Source organism: Dreissena polymorpha, chromosome 1 (genome assembly GCF_020536995.1).
Source record: "Dreissena polymorpha isolate Duluth1 chromosome 1, UMN_Dpol_1.0, whole genome shotgun sequence".
NCBI classification, from domain to species: Eukaryota; Metazoa; Mollusca; class Bivalvia; order Myida; family Dreissenidae; genus Dreissena; species Dreissena polymorpha.
The window spans coordinates 4,437,175-4,444,130 of NC_068355.1; the positions used below are offsets into that span (position 1 = coordinate 4,437,175).

A 6,956-nucleotide genomic window follows, 5' to 3' on the forward strand; every position below is an offset into this window, starting at 1 on the left:
GTCACCTGACGATATCCAAATAATGTAATATCTGGTCAAATGATTTAAAAACAAATTGGCTGCAGACAACTATGTGTTAAGGTATTTTGAGTTTTAATTCATTTTTTATCTTTTATGTGTCATCGCATTAACTGTTCTCTAGACAAAATTAATTGTTTTCCTCTCGTGGGAGCAAAACTATTTTTTGTTTCACACTTAAGTTGATCTAAAATGAACTTTTTCATGAGTTTTGTTTTGCTGCGAAGCTTGATGGAGTGAATCCTCTGCTCTGACGAACAAAGACTTTTTGTTATCACTATATTGTTAGAATATGGTGCGCAAAACATCACCCAAAATTAGCCCCAGATTCATTTGCTCATCATTTATCAAGAATTCGAACACATGTTATCATTTATGAAAACAAAATGCATATTTGTTTCTAATGTATACACTTTAGCACCTCCGCTAGTTTCCGGAAAGTTGTCGAACCCTAATTCGTTATTCTTTTCGGATATAATTGGAAAACTTAAGCTTGATAAATGTGACGTTTCATTTTCTTTTATATGAACGGTAGCAGCAAAATGAACAGCCATACACAGAGAGAATGTCGCAAACTTAACAGATAAAAACGGATAATATGACGCCAAAAAATAATAACGTTTCATTTTTTTTTTCATTTTGTGTCTGGTACTGACGTTCATGAAAGCTATGCTTTTGTAATCAAACAAATCATATAAAAACGGATTCTTATGCTCGTTTAATATAACAAGAAATGTACTTTCACTTTCGGTCGGTTTTCAGAAAATTATTTCTACATGTTGCTTTGAATCTATATTTAAATACGTCGTTAAACTTCGATAGATATGATATGTGCATTTCGCTTAATGTGAGGTACGCATTTCCGATGTAAAAAAACCCGGACGGTCCCGATCGGACGTCGTGCAGGCGTATCACCCATTATTCATTTAATGATGTCACGAGCATTGAATTCCTGCGCGTTTACTTTAAAAATGGCAAACGTTTCTGTAAATAAAATTATTTAACCATTTTTTGTTAACGTTGTCAGGCTTTGTTTTTGGAATATAATAATTATGTGATTCTTTTAAAATGCGCATCACTTTTACGGTTTAACAAATGCTGATGTCTGCTTGCCCGATTGGGCCATTGGAAAATAACTTGCCCTTATCCAACTGGGACTTGCCATGGGCAAATCAGACAGTCGTTATTTTAGCCTTATTACACTATACACTACATAGTATTAAGCAACATGTATTATAATAAACATTTTTCTCACGATGACTAGTATATACAAGAAGAAATGAAAAGAAATAATTGTAGATTCTACTTTACGACTATTATCAAACAATAGAAAACAAAATCTTATTTTCTCGAAACGTTTTTCGACTTTAACAAACGTACTGGCTAAATACGCTTTTATACTTTCCTAAACATTGTGTATAATGATCATTGGTTTTTCCATAATGCAAATTTTTTTAGTGCTCACAGCCGCCTTTAAACATAGTTATTTTGAGCGGCTACTGTGACAATTACATATTTGGCACACTATGTCAAAGCGTCTAATATTGAGCGGCTACCATAGCAAAAAAATAGTTGACAAACAATGTTAAAGCGTACTTATATAGAGCGGCTACCATGACAAACAAATAGTTGACCCACAATGTCAATGCGACTTATATAGGGCGTCTACAATGACAAACACATAGTTGATGCACGATGTTAAAGCATACTTATTTAGAGTGGTACCATGGAAAACAAATAGTTGACACACGATGTCAAAGCGTACTTATATTGAGCGGCTACAATGACATACAAATATTTGGCACACTATGTCAAAGCTACTTATATAGAGCGGCTAGCATGGCAAACACATAGTTGACACACGATGTCAAAGCGTACTTATATAGAGCGGCTAGCATGGAAAACACATAGTTGACACACGATTTCAAAGCGTACTTATATAGAGCGGCTAGCATGGCAAACACATAGTTGACACACGATGTTAAAGCGTACTTATATAGAGCGGCTTCCATGACAAACAAAAGTTTGACACACGATGTCAAAGCGTACTTATATAGAGCGGCTACCATGAAAAACAAATAGTTGACACACGGTGTTAAAGCGTACTTATTTAGAGCGGCTACCATGACACAAAAATAGCTGACACACGGTGTTAAAGCGTACTTATATAGAACGGCTACGATGACAAACATATAGTTGAAACACTATGTCAAAGCGTACTTATATAGAGCGGCTGCCAGGACAAACACATAGTTGAAACATTATGTCAAAACGTACATATATAGAGCGACTATCATGGCAAAAACATAGTTGACACACTATGTCAACGCGTACTTATATAGAGCGGCTACCATGACAAACACATAGTTAAAACACTATGTCAAAGCGTATTTATATAGAGCGGCTACCATGACAAACAAATTATTGAAACACTTTGTGAAAGCATACTTATATACAGCGGCTACTATGAAATACACATAGTTGACACACTATGTCAAAGCGTACTTATATAGAGCTTCTACCATGGCAAACACATAGTTGACACACGATGTTAGAGCGTGCTTATATTTAGCGGCTACCATGACAAACAAATAGTTGACACACGATGTTAAAGCGTACTAAATAGAGTGGCTACCATGACAAACCAATAGTTGAAACACTTTGTGAAAGCGTACTTATATAGAGTGGCTACCATGGCAAACACATAGTTGACATAGGATGTTAAATCTTACTTATATTGAGTTGCTACCATGACAACAAATAGTTGACATACGGTGTTAAAGCGTACTTATATCGAGCGGCTACCATGCCAAACCCATAGTTTACACTCGATGTCAATCCGTATTTATATTTAGCGGCTACCATGACAAACAAATAGTTGACACACAATGTTAAAGCGTACTTATATAGAGCGGCTACCATGACAAACAAATAGTTGACACTAGTTGTTAAAGCGTTCGTATTTTTAGCTGCTTTCATGACAAACAAATAGTTGACACACTATGTCAAAGCTTACTTTTTTTGTTATTCCATTTTTATTTCCATCGTTATATATGTATTACATTATTCTTTTGTAATCAAACACATCATATAGAAACGGATACTTTATGCTCGTTTTATATTTAAAGAAATATACTTTCACTTTCGGTCGGTTTCAGGAAATTATTTATACATGTTGCTTTGAATCTATATTTAAATCCGTCGTTATACTTCGATAAATGTGATTTGCGCATCTCGCTTAACATGAGTTACGCATTTCCGATGTGAAAAAAACCCGGTTCCGATCGGACGTCATGCAGACTCATCATCCACTATTCACTTAATGAGGTACAGTCGCGTTTAATAAGGTACAGGCGCGTTAACTTAGGTACTGGCTCGTTTATTAAGGTTCAGGCGAGTTAACTGAGGTACTGGCGTGTTTACTGAGGTACAGGCACTTTTACTGAAGTACAGTCGCGTTTACTGAGGTACAGGCGCGTTCACTTAAAAAATTGTAAAAGTTTGTGTTTATAACATTAGTAAACCATTTTTTGTCAGCGTTGTCAGGCTTTGTCTTTCAAATGTAATTATTCTGTGATTTTTTCAAAATGTGCATCACTTTTAATGTTTAACCAAGGCGAATTGCTACCTGTTCGATCGGGCCATTGGAAAATAACTTGCCCTTGTCCAACTGGGACTTGCCACGGGAAATCTGTCAATCGCTTATATTCAGCCTTGTTTCACGAGGCATCATACGAGTGTTACATTTCAGATTAATGTGACGTCTCTCAGAAAGGAGTCCAAATGCAATAGGTAAAATGCATGATTAAATACCTAAACGCATTTGAACTCTATACTCCAGATAACATAAAGCAAAATGTATTAAAATAATCAAATATTTTCACGATGACTAATCCACAAGAGGAAATGAAAATAATTGTAGATTCTACTTTAAGACAAACAATTATCAAACATAGAAAACAAACTCTTATTGTCTCGAAATATTTCTCGACTGTTACTGGCTAAATACGTTTTGACTCTGACCTTAACATTGTGTATGATGATCATTGGTTTCCAATAATAAAAGTTATTTAAGTCTGCAAAGACGCCTAGTAACATACTCATATTGATAGGTTACCATGACAAACAAATAGTTGTCACATGATGTCACAGCGTATTTATATAGAGCGGATACCATGATAAATAAATAGTTGACACACGATGTTCAAGCGTACTTATATAAAGCGGCTACCATACAGAACAAATAGATGACACTCGATGGCAAAACGTACTTATATAGAGTGGCTAACATGACAAACAAATAGTTGAAATACGATGTGAAATCGTATTTATATTGAGCGGCTACCATGACAAACAAATAGTTGACATGCTATGTCAAAGCGTATTTATATAGAGCGGCTACCATGACAAACGAATAGTTTACATACTATGTCAAAGCGTACTTATATAGAGCGGCTACCATGACAAACAAATTGTTGACATACGATGTTAAAGCGTACTTATATTAAGCGGCTACCATGACAAACAAATAGTTGACACACGATGTTAAAGCGTACTTATATAGAGCGGCTACCTTGACAAAAAAATAGTTGACACACGATGTCAAAGCGTGCTTATATACAGCGACTACCATGACAAACAAATACTTGACACACGATGTTAAAGCGTACTCATTTAGAGCGGCTACCGTGACAAACAAATAGTAGAATATATAATGTATGAAATACATAATATTTAGTATATTGGTTTCACTTTTTTCGAAATAATTATGGTACAAAGCATCTATGAAGACTACGATTGGTGTAAATAAATATTTTTTAAGGTTCACCAACATGGAATAGAATTACAAACGTACAAAAATATATGTCAAAGCTTACTTAGATTGAGCGGCTACCATGACAAACAAATAGTTGACACACGATGTCAAAAGCGGCTATCATGCATTAGATATTAAAGGTGTCTTTGTTCTTGAAATGAACATATTCATAATCAAACTAAACATACAAAACACTCAAACATTAAAATACTTACGTTTTTCCAATAATTGGCTGTCCGCAAAATATTGATAACAATTTGAGTAAGGTATTTAAAGTTTAAATGACATGTTTCATTAACAAAACAATCTTCTTTTTCTGTTTTCGCCCAGGTTTCGATCTCGCGAGACTCTCTTTACATTTTTTATGTTAAATTTGGAAACTGGGTTAACATAATGCGCAACCGTAATATGATCGCTTAAGTATTGATTTGTTTGGTTTAAAACTGTGTACACCGTGCGTCTATTTTAAAAGCTCTAGTATTGTACAGCTTGTGGAAATGATACTCTGCAAAACGTAGAATGGGGACGTTTACCTTGTAATAATGAATTGTAAACTCTCGCACACATTATTGGAGTAAGAGCATTAAATCAAACAGGTTTTCCCATTCATTCGTTAGTTTACAATGAAAAGAAGTGAAACTAACTTTTAAGAAGTCTTTCTAATTAACAATCCTGCATACATGCACACTATATTATCAAATAATTCTATGCTTTGCATGCAGACGTTAATAACTATAAATAGAAACACTTAGTAATGTCACCCACTGTAAGATTATGTCATTCAATAGTCTGTTTCAATACATAAGTGTTTAATATGAACCAATAACAGGCGATACATCGGACGATGTACCAGACGATTTCAATACCGTCGAATGCAATGCGCAAATGTTTTGATAAATAAATAAAATATTATATGTGCAGGCAAAACTGTTAATAATTCAGCAAATCTTAACCTTTTACCCGACTAGACCAAAACAATCTCATGATAGGTTCTCATACAAGTTTGTTTCGGATATACATACATGATAGTTTAAAATATCTTTTATACATGGGTCATATTTGCACGTATGTTGCGAACTTCAGAGCTTATCCTCTTATCGTGATAACACATTTCCGATACTTAGGACATTAGATCGCTGACATTATGTGTGCATTATTCGACTAACGCGTCAAATATGGACATTCCTTGTTAATTTTTGGCTGCACCCCTGCATATATACGTTTATTTAAATCGTTTAATTCGCGCTTTTTTATATTTATTATGGTGCAATTGTTTTAGTTAGCTTCCTTCACGCTGGGTATGCGGACACTTTGATAACAGATGGCACTTCGATACCAGATAACAACAAAAGCCACGCGCGAGAGGTAAGTTCATCAGGGATTTTGTTTTAAGTTATATCATAAAGATTAGTTTTTTAGACAAGGCGCATGGTCGAGCTTATAAATGGTGTATCCTTTTTATTGCAAAGAAAAACATCACGGAAAAATGGTAGATTTTTCCCAAAAAAGTACAAAATTTGGTCGGAAAACAGCATAACTGGATGAACAGTAATCATATCACAAAATAAAAGTACTTAGAAATATTGAAAGAAATTGTTTGATATTCCAGCATGTAGAGTTATCACTGTGCTTCAAATACTGAAATTTTGATAGTATTCTATGAAATATAAACGAAGATAAAGCATGTTTTAATAGGTGGTATTCATGAAGTTGCGGATACTTTGATTCCCGATATAGGGCACTTCGGATAACAGAGACTTTCAACAAATTAGGCACTCTGATAACCGAGTTTTATCTTCTAAATGAAATGCATTTATGTATAGTATGGCTGTTCTTACCAAACATTTTGAAGAACGAATCAATTTGCATTTTCAAGACCGACACCTTGGGAATCTATGCAAAACGTTATTACATACACATGTAAAATAAATCCAATGGCGTTGTTCGTTTTCAAAAATCTTATTACTTTTAATTTGTATAATTAATATGACAAGTGCAATTTTTTAAATAAGATTCAAATTCTTATTTCTGAAGTAATATATTTCAAGTGACGACCGACAATAATTGTCTAAATAATAAACTTGTTTTTAAGTGGTAAATTGGGATTAAGAGAATGGAAAAT

The 6,956-nt window shown here is 34.2% G+C and overlaps 1 protein-coding gene across 2 annotated transcripts in view; it reads right to left on the bottom strand.

Moving 5' to 3' along the window:
* LOC127868990 (heat shock 70 kDa protein 12B-like) overlaps positions 1-5,208 on the bottom strand; it is a 32,621-nt gene extending 27,413 nt beyond the window's left edge. The window contains exon 1 of one of the 2 annotated variants that reach the window (XM_052411229.1): positions 5,050-5,208. The gene's annotated coding sequence lies outside the window, so the exon portion shown is untranslated. Of the gene's footprint in view, positions 1-3,034; positions 3,124-5,049 lie in introns of those variants that run through there. The other variant, XM_052411240.1, reaches the window with a different exon arrangement.
* Positions 5,209-6,956: the final 1,748 nt, after the last annotated feature.